Raw genomic sequence first — 15,685 nt, 5'->3', positions numbered from 1 at the left:
TCTGGGACTGTGGAACTTCACAGGCTCTTCTGCCTCTGTTCTTTGCTTCCCAAGACAACCCTGGTTCTCTCAATCCTAGCTGAGTCTGGGTGTATGTGAGTGGAGAACGGGGGGAACTCACATCAGATCTGGCTTTTACCCACATCTAATATTGCTGCTCCTTTAAATGAAGGACACCAGGAAAACAAGAAACAGATGCTCTTAAGTGCAGCTAATTTTTCAGGAGGCATCCAGGTGTCTTGACTTGCCATATTTTTCACAGGATGGGTGTGATAAAAGGAGCAGGAAGCAGAGGCCAAAAGTGAGGGACAAGGAGCTTAGAAACTGAGGCTGCTTGCAGATGTTAAAAAACCAGCTCTTTAAACTCTGCCTGCTCCCGCGCTAAGCTCAGTGTATGCCCAGAAGAGGCAGCATGTTAGATTGACCTGGCTCACCTATGTCTGTATAGATTGGGTGCTTTAGTGGGCCTTTTGGCCCCCTTTATTTAATCACTGATTGATAAAAATGCCAGAAAGCCCTGCTGAAGTCCCCAATCTATACAGATGCTGCAGAGCCAGGTCAAAGTAATGTGCTTCTTCTTTTGGTAAAGCATGATGTTTTGTTTTGTTTTGTTTTGTTTTGTTTTGTTTTGTTTTGATGTCCGCCAGCAGCCTGAAGGTCTACTGAGAGGTTTATGGAAGTGCACTCAATGAAAACACAGAAAAACTGAAGGACCTAGCAGGGAAAATGACTGGATTTAGGGTGGAATGTATGATTTATTTGGACTGTGAATAGAATTGATTTGGAAAGATGGGAACTGGATTAGGTGCAGGATTGATTTATTTGGGCTAGTTTTATAAGCCATAGGTCAAATCCCAGCAGAATGGATTCACATGCTGATTGTTCCAAGATTCATAAATTGAGTACCAGTCAGTTTCACTCTATGGAAGCCTTTTGTATCTTAAAAAATGAGCTTCTCTCTCCAGGACACTGCAACTCACTTTTATATGAAGTAGAGAGCCATCTATCTGTGGTATTATGCATGGACCCAACTACCACAATTGTGAACCTTAATCCAGTATTTGCATACCTTTTTGGCGGTCTCAAAGACTTGAATGTATTGGAAGAATTGCCAAATTATATTTGGATCCCAGAGACTGGGACCAAAGGGTTCTTCCTCTACCCATGCTAGAGGCAAAGGAAAGAAAGAACACCTAGATAACAGCAGCTCTGCTTCCGTCTACACATCGGGCCAGATAGACAAAGCTATGATTGCAAATTACAATTGATGTCGTTTGGTTCTGGTTTTACAATCTCTACAAATTAATCTTCTGCATTGTATAGCATATGGACAGATCTCTTCCATGATTCTTTTTAATTCAGATAACACCAGAGATTAATGACAGCTGGAAGGCAAGTTTGTTTGGCAAAGGAACCTGGTTAGTAATGGCAACCAGTAGTAAATGGAAGAAAGCAGGGAAACAGCATTAGTTGCAGGAAACCATTAAAAATAAAATTTAAAAAGTCTACCAATGTGGATCTCCCATCCTACAAGCTGATTCACATGTGAAGCTGCCTTGCATAGGCACAAAGAGCCACAATGAAACCAAAGTCCAGCTGAGTAAATCAGCATGTGGGCTCATGGCTCAAGCCTGCTCAGCCAGTAGGGTCATAGGAAAGTAGTGCTGGAAAGGACCTCACAAAATCTTTTAGTCTAGTTCTCTGCTCAAGGCAGGATCATCCTGGACTATTCCTTCCAGCCAAGTTGTCTAACCTCTTTTCAGGATTAAAAGACTAAATACTTCCTCCTTCTTTCTGTGTCATAATCCTAGACATTGTTAGTTGACAGTGCAGCATGAGAGTACATATCTGAAGAGAAGAGATGACTGAAAAGCAGCGGTACTAAGCCAGTGGCAACAGGCTAACACCTGAACTTCAGGATGTTTTATAAGGCCAGTGTACTTTTGCTGATTTGTAAGTGCATACATCCTAAAAATATCTATGCTCATTTTTTAAATTGTACATTCATGCATCATTGCACATTTTTAGATGCTGGGAATAACTCAGGCTCCAGTGGCACTACCAGGCTCCATTATAATGGAAATTATTTTTTTTTACAGATTATTAAAATATCAAATCATGCAGCATATGTAAAGCATAAAGTATTAAAGGCACAGTAACGGGTTATGAATAAACTTTTGAAAAATTGTCCTTCCTTGCCTATTTCACTAATTACTTTTTTCATTTGTAAAAGCCAGAAAGAATTTTAAAAAAATAATTTACTTTTCACTATTTATGCCATCTTTATGCATCCGTATTTACCCCAGAGTAGAAATGAAAAGAGACTGGTCAGTATCAGTTTCTGGTCAGTTTTCCCTCTACATTTTTCACACAGTGGTACAATAATTAGGTTAGTGGTTGCTGGCTTTTAAGACACTCAAATCAGTAACTCGTTTTGCAGAACTGCCATTTAATTTTTTTAAAATTTTTAATAAGGATTTTGGGGGCAGGCTTGAAATTAGGTTGTGTTTTTAACAGCTCTTTGTTTCTCTCTCTAGAAGACAGGCAACAGCTCTCTCTTTCAGGATGGGAGCTCAATCAAGCACATGCTGGCTGCATCTACACGAGATGCCAACTGCTCGGTCAGCGATAAACAAGCACTAAATGACTACATGGTAACCTGAGTTACTGCGCAGTAGCGTTGACAAGAATTTTTTCGTGACGCTATTGTGCAGTAGCATCATATCACAGTTGTTGCTACATTATGCTACTGTGCACTAGTATTGGCCTAGTGTGCAGTCAGTATCTCATGTGCATCATTGAAGCATAACACACAAAAGCCAGTGCTTTCAACTCAGACTTCCCTCAAATGAGAATAATTAGGTGTGGGCTGTTTTGGGGTAGGAGCTTCAGCTTCTAAAATTATGAAGGTGGTAAATAAGCTACCAGGAACTACCTGGTGACTTATTAACCTTCGTGATTTTAACAATCTGTGACTGGTTGTTTTGCAGAGCCAGCCCGATGGACAAACCACCACATGGGGATACCTAGGCCCTGGTTCTGCACTTGTATAGCATGCAGGCAGATTACTTCAGTTCTGTGGATCTTCACCAATTTCATTGTGCCCTGTGCAAGTGCAGGTACAGAGGTCCACCCACATGCAAGGATTTAAAGCATTAACTTCTAAAGGTTAACGTTTTAGAAGTATATTACAAATGAAGAAAAGAAAGTTCACATACAGAACAATGTGAACCCTACAACAACAAATTATGGTAGTACAATTCACTCAGATCATAGCCCTGCAAATATTTTTTCATGTGAGTTCAATGGTCCTACTCACCTGCAGGATGCCTGAGTGTTTGAAGGACCAGGACCTTAGAGATAGGGATCAAATTCTGCTCTTGACTGCACATAAAACTGATCCATATTTTCTTCCCAGCACAAGTGCCTGACTCTTACTCAGCCTAGGCAAAGGCAGTACTGTGCTCAGGCACTGAAACTATGTTTATTAGAATAAGAGTGAAAAAAGGATATTTAAATTACATTTTAACTGACATTTTATTTTAGGAAAAATCAAATTATGGAAATCAATGCCAAAATGCCTGAAACTCAACCAAACATACATCTCTGCTGACTTAGGCAACTCTACTTGCTTATGATATGCAAAATTTTATTAGGAAAAACACACCAACCAGAAACACTGCAGGATATACCAGTGTAAAGCAGCAAGAAAAAGCTATGAAGAGCTAGGTAAAATATTTTTTTCTCAGTAGAGACTGTGGAACTTAAAACAAGGTTAAGCTTGTTTTAATGTACCTTTAATTTCCCTATAAAAATAGTAAGGTGCATTTTAATTTTGCCATGGAAGTTCCTGAGCAGGCAGTGTGAATCAAAAACACTAAACATTTTCCCCCACAACCATGACTGAATAACCATTTAGAATATAAATTAGTATGGGAATAATAAAAATTAAAATGAAAAACTGAGAAGAGAATTAACTACCTGCAGATGAAATGGAAAAGTCATTAATGGGCTAAAGATACTAAAATATTATCTGGTCAAATCATCTATCCAGGACAATTTCATTAAGTGTCTCATTTAACCAACATAGAAAAAGCCTGTCCCCATCATTAACTTGTAAGGAAAAAGGAAGAAAATATTTTGTAAGGAGTTGTTTACTATGGCAAAAAAACCTCTAGGAACTAGAGTTTAAATTTGATCGGGTAATTATTAGAAAGGCAAGTGTACTGTCTGAAGAGCCCTGTGTTGCTTTGTGTTTCTGGAGATTTAAATTCTTTTTTTCTGATGTTCCTGTGGTTAATAAATATGTAAATATGTTCTGGTGGCAGAAATATGAAGTGGGAATTAAGACTCATGGTGAGAGATGGAGAAGCAAGCTAACACAGTAGCCATGCTACACTAATAACCTCCACTCTCAATGGGGATGGTCTGCTGCAGAACATATTCTGATAGAAACCTGCAAAAATAGCATGTTCAGCCATGGCTTCACTTTTAATGTCCCAGCATAGATCAAAAAGAAGGATTCAACTAAGCCAATGATGGAGAAAAACTAATTTCATGGTAAAATAATTCTAAAACATATTTAAGGTGTACTGGCAATGCTGGTTTAAAGGGAATCTGCATTACAAAACATATAAGGGAATTTAAGAATATATTCTGATGTTTTCCAGCTGTTAAAAACTATTATTCTTTATCACTTGCCTGGTATTTTATGGAAAAAAATTCCTGTGGAAAAAAATAATTCCTACTTTGAAGTGTTAGGAAAACAATAGCAACAACATATCATAACTAGTGCCTTGCTTTTATTTGCCAGCATTTCTTTTTTCTGTAATAGGGCATAGATAAGTAAGATGATATTGCCTTTTTTAAAAAAAATTGAAAGGATAATTTCTAGAATTCTATCCTCAGCATAGCAGCATGTTAAAAAATAAGTTATTTTGGTTATACATTGCGTATTAAACATGCAGACATATGGTTCACATTTTACATATACCAAAATCAGAAACCTCGTTAAAAGAAGTGACGAAGCAGTCTTAAGTCAACCCTCTTGCACTTACTGATTAAGTGAATTATTCAGTACCCAGCTCTGCAGCAAAATTTGAAGAGAAAAAAAACTCCTTACACTCTCACATAAACACCCATGATTTATTTAGGTGCTTGAATGCCACCTGGAGTGTTAAAACTCTGGCTATTCACTTAGGTGTTTAACTGTGAGCTAAGTATTTGAAAACATGACCCAACCATAAGCACAGCTGAATATCATATCCTAGATAAAACTTAAGCACCAGGTCAGAGTGTGTATGTGTGAGTAATTTAAAGGCGGGAACATTGTAACAATCTCAAAACATAGCATTACAAACTCAGAGTTAAAGCTTCAATTGGGAAGAAATGCAAACACCCTACAGTACAGAATAGCACAGATAAGGCACCCAAACCACCTTAACTGTGCTCTGCAGTGATGCCATTCAATAACCATGCTTATGATTAACAACTATTAATGCCTGTAGTCCCAAATTAAATTTACCTGATGTTTCAGTACTTTTTTCTGGAGTAATTTTTTGTCCTCTTTTAAGAGTCGAGTTAGAAAGTCATTACGACCAGCCTTTAGCTGAACAGTAAAAGCCTCTGCTAAAGCAATGACTGTTTGTGAAAGACTCTTCAGTAGTAAGGCAGAAGAAAGGGTTGCTCATTCAAGCCTTGCCATTTTAGAATAAACTGCTGTGTTTTCCTACTAATCCAAACTAGTTAGGTTGAGAAGAAATACGTAACCAAGTATACATAATGCAAAACTGTAAAACAAAACATTTCAAAAGTACTGAACCAGTTCTCCACAGTCGGCTTTTTTTGTAGATCTCATTTTAATTGAAAGAAAAACGAGACATGAGCAAAAATTTTTCACCTGTTCTTATATGAAACATATTAAAGATATAGCTGAGTTTTTGGTTGTAGTCATGTTGGTCTAAAGACATAGGCAGGCATTCCTTGGAGTCTCAGACCAGCAGAAACTCCCTATGCCTGAGGAAGGGTGACTGCGCCTGAAAGCTTGCCAAGAACTTTTTTCCAACTACTCAGTTGGTCTAATAAAAGGTATGACATGTATTAAGATCCTTGCCTCCCTATTAAATATGTATACATTTTACTCTATTTTCTTACACATAAAACACCATCACATTAAACACAATGTTTTTGAAAAGGAGAATGTAGTAAAAAGATTTTCTTAAGAGTCGCGGCCAACTGTGTAACATAGAGTAAGCCTCGAGGTCACAAAGAGCACTCAGGAAATGTGCCATAAGGAAGTTCCTGGTGCTAGCTGTCTTTCTTAGACTGCATTTCCTGTACTTCCTGAATGCATCCTTATGATTGGGAATGTGCATTTCCCCAGGGACAAATAGCAGCAACAGATGTTTGTACCACTACTACTTGTTTCCAACCATGCCCCTGCATGCGTGCTCTGGCATGCAGCAAATTGCCCTGGGTCGGATAGTGGGGAGCTGGGGCCAGCACTGGGCTGGCCGCAGCAGCCTTACCTGTGGTCCTGGGAGCCTCCCAGGGCTGCAGCAGTAGTGATCTGGGTGTGTGCAGCCTGGCCAGCAGCCGGAGCATGGCTCTGGCCAGCCAGGCTCCAGTTTCTGGTGGTGCATGCTGCAGCCATGTGTACCACCTTGCTTTTATTTGAACCATTTTTTTTAGATAGTGGGATTTCCCAGTATCTAATTTTGGCTCTGCACTGCAAATATGCAGTGCAGAGAACCTTTTCACATGCACTGTGTGCATTTTGTGGTGCCTCAAAGCCTTTGAGGTGCTGCAAAGCACATGCTCCCCCTTGTCTGGATGTGCCCCCTATATCTCTAAGAAGACTTACTCTGTTACATGAAGGTAGACCCCTGAATCTTGCAAGCACAGTAGCAAGACTGCCTGTTCTTTAATGTAAGTAGCTCTTTATGTAAGGTCCAGTAAATAAAATGCTGTGTTCACATCGCTAGCCTTTTCAAGTTACTACCAGCAGCTCACTTGTTGCCTCAAGCCCAGGCTACAGTGCTCAGCCAATAGCTATGAGCTAACACAGGACACCACCATCTTGGCAGCTGGATGGCATGCAGTGAGTGTCTCCAAGCATGCTTCTTTTCCATCAAAGTAAATGACTTCCCTACTTAAAACATACACCCTAATTTTGGGGAAAAGGTGCGTATTGTACATGAGAAAATATGGGATACCTTATCATTAGAATTTATTTTCTCATAAAATAGGGGTTGCATTTCAACCTTGATATAGTATTGCTACCTCTACAGCTACAACAAAGTCCATGGATATGATAAAAAGATTATGTACGAAGTTGGATTAATGAACCTAATATTTTGTAAAGGATACAAAATAGTATAAATAACATTTGCTTAAAATAAAGGGCTTATCATCCAGGATCCTGGTTTTTGTTTTTGTTTTTAAATCCCCAATTTTTGGATTAAAAAAAGTAACCCAAAATCCCCATTTTTCCATGATCAACATGAAAGGCCACTGATATATTTATTTATTTTTTATTAGAGAAAACCAGAATCTCTGCTTATCCTGAATGTAGCCACTCATCTTTACACAAAGGAGGTAACCTTCCAAAATTCATAGAACTCTCAAAATTTTCCCCAGGAAGATTGGATCTCTACTCTTCTCACTAATGATATATTTAATTTGAAAGATTGTTTGTGGACCGATTAGCTTTAACTTTAATTTATTGCAGATTAACTTGCAAAAACTGTTAGATTTTTAACAAACCAAACTTGCCATTTTTTGAGGATGTCTATAAATAACTGTTCTCATGAGAACTTTTCTCAGCCTTTTCTGTACCCTTCTTGAAACTGATGCTGCTTTATGGTATGCATGTTAACCAAGCTAACTTTACATTACTTTTTTTTTTTTTTTAACATTTGATTATAATCAGTTATCTAAGCAACTGAAAAGTCACTCTGAAGCTCTCTGACTGAGGACAAGCTTTACTTACATTTCAGGGCAGTGAAATGCATTAATGTTTGTTCTCAATATCCCCTGACTAGGAATGAGCATTTTTCCCATGCTTTGTCACTAGTACAAATAGAAAAAAACCACGATAAGTAGATATTACTGGTTACCTAGCTTTTCCACATTTCTAAAATTTCCCACATACTTATATACTCCCACATAAGGGAATTGAATGTGTTTTGAATTCCTAATATCTGCTTCTTATAAATACACTCCCTATTCATTTAATCAGTGTACACTACAGTCCCTGCTTGTGTTTATAATGGACTTGTTCTCATGGAATACATAAAGCAATAGTAATATGATTGGGGAATTCCTAATCCCCAAATGCAATTCAAAAACACTGGTTTCCATGGTATGTCATTATTGTAGCAAGTCAAAAAAAATTAGCACAAGAGTAAACTCTTCAAATGCACACAAAATACCGAAAAGTAAAATCAGGACCATGGCACCTGCAACATCAGATGCATTTGTGAGGAAAACCTTCATGCATTTGAAGTTGCCATGAATGCTTTTGAGAACTGTGTTAATTTTTGTCTTAGCATAAATCATGGGTCAGCAACTTATGGTCTATGAGCTGGGTATGGCCCACAGAGCCCTTGGATCTGCCCACTGAGGTGGGGAGGCTTTGGCAGCATTCCAGTGGCAGGGGACTTTGGCCATGCTGTAACCAGGTAGCAGGGAGCTTCACTCATGCTGCACCCAGGCTTGCAGCGAAACAAAGCATTGGGTAGAAGTGGCCAGGGATGGATCCAGAGTTTGGCAAAGGGGGCTGCAGTTGCAGGGGTGGCTGTACTACATTCCCTACTTCCAGCCTCCTCCCCTGCTTCGCTCCACCATGGCAGCAAGCCCTCAGCTGCTGCTCCTGCACCCCCTTTTCGACCATGCTGCTGGAGCAGCAGCCAGGGATTTAAGTTGGAAGGAAGGTAACCATGCCTCCTCTCTTTTCCTGTCCATGCTCAGAGGCATGCCCCCCCTTCTCTTCCCTATCTGTCCCTTCCCCTCCCAGTCCCTTCCATTCCCTCTCTTTTCCTGTCAGGTACTGCCCTGGGACTGACACAAGTCCCTGCCTGTTCCAGCTGGGCTCTGTGGGGGCTGTGCTCACCAGGGGCTGCAGCTGAGTGGCAGTGGCCAGGGGAAATGTGCCTACTGCTGTTGTAGTTCTGGGCTGAGCACAGCTGGAGCAAGCAGGAGCTACCCTCTCACCCACCCACCTAGCAGCAGCAGGAGGCAGAAGGAAGGACATGTCTTTGAGAATGGAGGAGAAGGGAGAGGGGGAATGCTTACTTTCCTGGAGGCTTAAATCCTTGGCTGGTGCTCCGGCAGCATGGTCAGAAAGGGGAGTGCAGGTGCACCACTGAATCCCTCTGGATCCGTGCTTGGAAGTGACAACAGCACAGCTGGATTCTACAACCAGCCCATCATGGACCCCAACTGGGTCATCCTGGCCTTGAAAAAGTTGCCAACTAGACTTAATTCCTTAATTGGCAAGGAATTCATGTATGGACCAGTCAATCATTCATTTCTTAAATAAAGCACTAATCTCAGCTCAGCCGCTGACATGATGTGTGGTCCTGAGCAAATAAGTCATCCTCCTTCTCTGTCTTGCTTTTTCCATCTCCAAAACAGGTTACTTCTACCAGACAGGATTATCCATTGAAAGATTTTATAAAATATCTTTGAACATCACATATTGTATCTAAAACCTCTTGACTCACAAATTGAAGTTTTTGGCTTAAGCCAGTATCAAGTGATGTTTGTGTCTTTTAAAGTACAAATTCTACCACTGGAAGAAACAGAGGGCTTTTGGGACTCTCCAAAGGCAACTTTAGCTTCAAGTGAAATTTTCTTGGCAGAAGATATATATTCAACACAGGCATGCAATAAAAGATTGACAAGAAGCTTCAGAACAAGTATTATGAGATAACTGATTCCTCTGAAAGGTTAGTTAGGAAAAATACAAAATGCAAGGACATATTTTATATCCTACATAAATGGCAACTAATGATGATATTTCCACAACAAAATTAACATGGACAACACTTTATGTAATAGACTCTTATTGATTAATTCAAGCACAGGGTGAACTTAAGCTGTTCTATCTACCTATCATTGAATATTTTGCTGTCTGAGAACGTCCCTAAAGAAGCACAGAAGTGCTTGGAATCAGTACTGTCCAATCCAGTTTTTGCTCATGGTTTTCAAGAACAGTTCTGTAATTAAAAAGCAATTCTATTAAACTGTCTGTTGTACTGTATAGTGACCAGAGACTAAGATGGTAGTGCTGCTCAGAAATACTGCTTTTCCTTTGTCTAGCACTTAAGTCACCCGTTTTCCAAACTGAATCCAAGCTTCATACAAAAAAGTTAGGAAACTTACTGTGGTTCACAAATAATGCTAATGGTGTCTTTTTAAATGTTTAAATCAGCTGAAGTGCTGCAGTCCTAAACAAACCAAATCATTTTGACCTTTTCACAATTTCTCTTCTATAGATCATGTTTTCAGTCCTGTAATTGCCTTGCAGTCTGGAAATCCCTAGCTATATAACAAAATTCCTGCAAAATTGACTTCATTTCATAAAGGCAATGCTGTATGTATTTACAAGGAACTACTATGATGCTTGACTCAACTGACTCTCTCTCAAACACAAATATATTAAGCATTTTTATTGCAATAATTATTGGGGCACGATGCACTTAGCAAAGTTTTTGATACTATTTTCATTCTAAACTTCCATACTGTGGCTTTCAGATTATGTACTGTCTTTAAAATTTAACAAACACTTCATGTGCTGCTGATCTGCATCTCAGCTGGAGCTACTTCTATATCTTGTCAGCACCTCTGCTTTCTGTTGCTTTGAATTTCTTTGGGCACCCTTCCAAATCCATTTCTGGAAGACTGTTCTCACCTCGGAAACCCAGTCATCAGGAAATACTATTAAGGTAGTGTGTCCAGTATACATAAATATATTTAATAACAATAAGATGTATTGATTACTTGCAAGGGATAATGTAGCATCTTTGCTGCCTTGTACAAATGTGGGCTATACACTGGTCTGTAACAAACACCATGATGTCAAGTGTAGAATGTGGAATTAACATAAACCAGAGTTATGGATAATATGTGCTTAAGCTAGTACAGACTAAAGTACCAGCATAACATTAATAAGCAGTAGCATGGAAAATAAAGGTCATTGTTCAAGGCCACAAGTATTGGGCTAGGAAAGCACTTTTTGGAAAGCACTAATTGTAGTTAAAGGTAACAACTGCAGTAACTTAATGTTTTATCTTTTGGTGAGAAGAACTGAATTATGTGCAGTTAGTTAGAGTCCCATTAGAATTCTTCCTCTTTATTCCCTGTGCTTCCTGCATTGATATATAAACATTTCAGGTATCTAACCACTGGTCCCATTTCCTCCTTGAGAACATTGCTACAACTCCTGCTATTGCCCCTCTTTTTTATGAAAAGCCCTTGCTCTCAACTTTCTCTGGGCTGTTGTCTCTAACTAGGTTCACCGGAGACTGGAGACAAAAACCCAGTGGTAAGTAAAGAGCAAAGTCCTGGTGCAATCACATAATAATGATGTAACTGGGAATAATATGTGGTGGGATATTTCAGATGATGGGAGGCTTGTTGAAAGACTTTGCGTAAAAGTCAGAAGGCAAAGTAGTAGGGGTGATGTCATATTGGTTATCTGCTATAGGCCACAAACCAGGAGGAAAAGGTGAACGAGGCCTTCTTTGAATAACTAATTGAAGTTTCCAACTCTCAGGACCTAGCTCTTATTATGGGACTTTAATTACCATGACATCTACTGGGAGGGAAACACAGGCAGTCCAGCAAATTCTTGGAATTTGTTGGGGATAACTTTTTGTTACAGGTGGTAGAGAGCCCATCTTGGCATGGTGAGCTTTGCTCAAATTGCTGCTCACAAACAGGGAGGGCTTTGCTGAAAATGTGAAGGTGAAAGGTAACGTGGGCAACAGTGACCACTAAATGATTCTAAGGCAAAAAAATTCCTAAGGAAAAGAAAGAACAACAGCTGCAGAATAAGGACATTAGACTTCAAAAAGTAGACTTTAAGAAACTCAGAGAAATCATATGCAGGATCTCCTGGAAAGCTAGTCTGAGGGGGAAAGGAGTCCAGGAGAGATGGATGTACTTTAAGCACTTTAAGGGGAGTGGATTTAATAATCCTCCTATTAAGGGAACAGGAGCAAGCTATCCTGTTGTGACAGAAGAATGGATAGTGGAACAGGCAACCAGCATGACTGTGCAACGATGTCTACAGTGAATAGAAACTTGGTTATTGTACTAGGGAAGAGTATAACAGTATTGCATGGGCACATATGGATACAATTAGGAAGGCCAAGGCACAATTTGAGATTCAGCTGGCAAGGGACATAGAAGGCAATAAAAGATTCTGTAAGTAAGAGAAAAACCAAAGAAGCCATAGCTGCCTTATGGAATGCAGAACACAATACAGTTATGGATCACGCAGAGAAGGCTGAAGCATTTAATGCCTTTTTTACTTTAGTCTTCATGACTAGGGTCAGCTACTGGATGATAAGCACTGTGGCAGAATACCATCTCTGTCTCTCCCGAAACTCTGCTACCTGACAATTTGGTTACCATGGTCACTGCAAAGGGCAGACTCCTCTGCCCCATCTGTTAATGTAATCCTGAGTTGTAACCTAAGCTGAATTCATCCCTGAAGGAAGAGGGAAACCTGCTCCCTCTGCCTATATGACTGGCATCACATACCTGGGTGGGGGGCTTAAGCTCCCTATTGTTCTAAGCAATGCCAGCCTGACTGGGAGGAGGCTAGAGACCCTGCCAGTCTACCCAGCACCAGTGTGCATTTCAAATTGGTTGGCTGGGAGTCAACAGTTGCTGGCCTTCATTGGACCAGATAAATGAGGTCATGAGGGCTATATATGTTAAGGACTGCCCAGGGGGAGGGGGAGCCAGTAGCCATAATGAAAAATTCAGAGAGAGGCTGAACCATCTGAAACTTGCTCTCTCTCTCAAAACTCATGATCTGCCTTCCTCCAGAGGGAATCTCCACCTGCCTCTGGATGATACTCGTGAGTAAGCTACCTGAGATCTAACTAGATATATAGCTTGCAGTAACTCAGGTGCATGATCAAAGACTACCCAGCCACCCTGTTGTCTCTATGGGAGTTCTCTGATATTGCTCTACCCTGTTCCCTATTCCAAACCTACTCCTTGTAACCAATAAAGTTCTTTCTACCTAGCATGGGAGACTTACTGGGAGAGGGGCTAGATTATGCCTTGGGGTCCCCTTGGTTTGGCTGACTAAGAGAGACCACTATTTGTGCTTCAGACTAAGGGAAGAACCCCAAGTTCTTGCAGTGGGTCAAGTATCCTCAAAGACTACTAGGCTTGTGTTTTCCAGGGGGCACAGGGTCAGGATCAGTCCAGATCCTGGGTGATGGCAGCCTTACCCCAGGCTAGTGGGTGTGCTGCAGGAAGGGAGTTGGTTGGACATGAGATGCCCCCAAGGAAGCACTCAGAGCCTGGAAGGTGGTCAGGTGCAGTGAGGTGAGTGGTTCAATACAGGATCACCCCCTAATGGCCTGCTACAAGCACGGTTTCTACCAAAGGGAAGGAGATAAACAGCTTAAAGGGATGATTTTCAGCCAGGGTGGCAAGGTCTAGAAAACTAGTGACCTACAGGAATATGTTCTGTATTAAAGAAATAGTCCAGGGAATTAGAACAAGAATAAAGGATTGTGTCCTTAGAGGACATGAGAGAGGTGCTGAGATGCTTAAGCCATGATGAAATCAGGACTACACCCCTAAAACAGAAGAACTTAAGGTGCCTCAGTAACTTTGCCAGCAATAACCTAGGGATATATCTACACATGCACTTTACTGTGCATGGGTGCTTATACACATGATGATCATCACCATGTACATTGACAAAAATTTCCTTTGTGTGGCTTAATAGCATCACACATTACACATACATAAGGTTTGGGGGTTTCAAATGAATTTGCAACATTGCAAACTAAACCATATCCCCATATAGTTTAGTTTGTAACATTGCTACTTGTAACATCGCAGCCTTTAACCTGACAGCTTGTCCCCCAGCCACAGGAGAGGTGGACAGGCTCTGCCAAAATAAAGGATTGGGCCCCTTGCTGCTTCTGCCTTCAGAAAGCCTGCCAGCCACAGGTGCCTTCTGAAGGCAGAAGCAGCAAGGGGCCCAATCCTTTATTTTTTCACAGAGCCTGCCCACCTCTCTCATAGCCAGGGCACAAGCTGCCAGTGGGCTAAGCAGCTCCTGAGCTGTGGGGGGGCCTCAGTCCTTCCCTCCATGGTGGTGAGGCCACCTGGGTGAGTTGCTAGCAGGCCAGGTGCTGCCCCAGCTCAGCAGCAGCACCCAACCAGATACAACTCTTCCTTGAGCCTGCCAGGACTTCCAGTACTCTGGGCACTGTACCTACCACCTTCCTGCTGCCTGGAACCACCTGGGAATGGGCTAGCTTGCCCCTGGGGCAGTGCAGGGAGGTGGCAGAAGAGTGGCTGGTTGTGCTGCAGCCAGAGGAGGTGGCAGGAATATCCTTGCTGTTGCAGAGCCTACCTGCCTCCCCCCTGCAGCCAGGGGGCAAGCTGCTGGTGAGCTGAGTAGCCCCTGAGCTGCAGCGGGCTCCAGTCCATCCTTCCATGGTAGCGTTGTCCCCCAGGGCTGCCCAGGCAGGCTGCTGGAGGGCCAGGTGCTGCCCCAGCTCGGAGGACCAAGGCCCCGCCCCCGCAGTGAAGGGGTTGCTTGGCCTGCTGGCAGCTCACCCCTCAGCCATGGGCAGGCTCTTTCTGTGACAGAAAAAAAAAGCGATTGGGCCTCTTACCATAATGTGACAGAAAAATTGAAATGGTTTAGTCTTTGGTGTTTTATTCTATGTCCCACCATTTCAATTTAGGGTTATACAATAAAACCTTTGTTGCCCTGGACCATTGTTCTAATGCAATGTCTACTTAACTTACAAGCCAATTCCTAAAAGCAAATATCTAAATATAATTTTCTAGACATCAAGGGAGTTATGTGGTTTTTCTAGTAGCTGCCTTTAGCAGGTACTGTTGAGCTAGTGGGGGCTTGGGTGGCAAGTGGTATATGAGTAAAAAGTCAGAGAAGATAAAGTTACAGAATGGCGATTTCAGTGCAGAAGAAGTTGAGGCAACAACATATGCAGATATTATTACCAAGCTAATAACAGCTAGAGGAAGAGTTCATGATGCAAACTGTGGATCACAAAGTGAAATGTCTATAAGTAAAATTTATTTTAACCAGTACCTTTAAACAAAATGTCCCTCTCCCAGAACCTCCCATGTGGTAAGTCTCTATCAAGAAAACAAAACTGTAGGCCATTTAGGAACTGTGTCTCCCCTCTCCTTGTGGACATTCAGTGAAGCTATTGATTCAGAGACTGTCAGTTTTACTGGTTCTACTCAACTTGCTGTTCGAGAATAATGGCCAAGTCCTGTACTTTGACCCAAAGTTCCTGACCCTTATAGATTTCATAGATTTCATAGACATTAGGGCTGGAAGGGACCTCGGGAGATCATCAAGTCCAGCCCCCTGCCCAAAGGGCAGGAAGTCAGCTGGTCATAGGATCCCAGCAAGATCTAATTTGCTCTTGAAGGTGTTCAATGT

General features: G+C 41.3%; 1 long non-coding RNA gene across 1 annotated transcript in view; it reads left to right on the top strand.

The window, feature by feature from the left end:
• The first annotated feature begins 14,012 nt into the window (after nucleotides 1–14,012).
• Nucleotides 14,013–15,685, top strand: part of LOC109306389 — a 21,613-nt gene continuing 19,940 nt past the window's right edge. Inside the window, exon 1 of the long non-coding RNA XR_002099971.1 lies at nucleotides 14,013–14,115. This is a non-coding gene — a long non-coding RNA (uncharacterized LOC109306389). The remainder of the gene's footprint in view (nucleotides 14,116–15,685) is intronic.

Source organism: Crocodylus porosus, unplaced genomic scaffold (assembly GCF_001723895.1).
Source record: "Crocodylus porosus isolate Cpor-Errol unplaced genomic scaffold, CroPor_comp1, whole genome shotgun sequence".
In the NCBI taxonomy this organism is placed as follows: Eukaryota; Metazoa; Chordata; order Crocodylia; family Crocodylidae; genus Crocodylus; species Crocodylus porosus.
The sequence above is the reverse complement of the archived record's forward strand: the minus strand, read 5'-3'. Positions and strand labels throughout refer to the sequence as shown.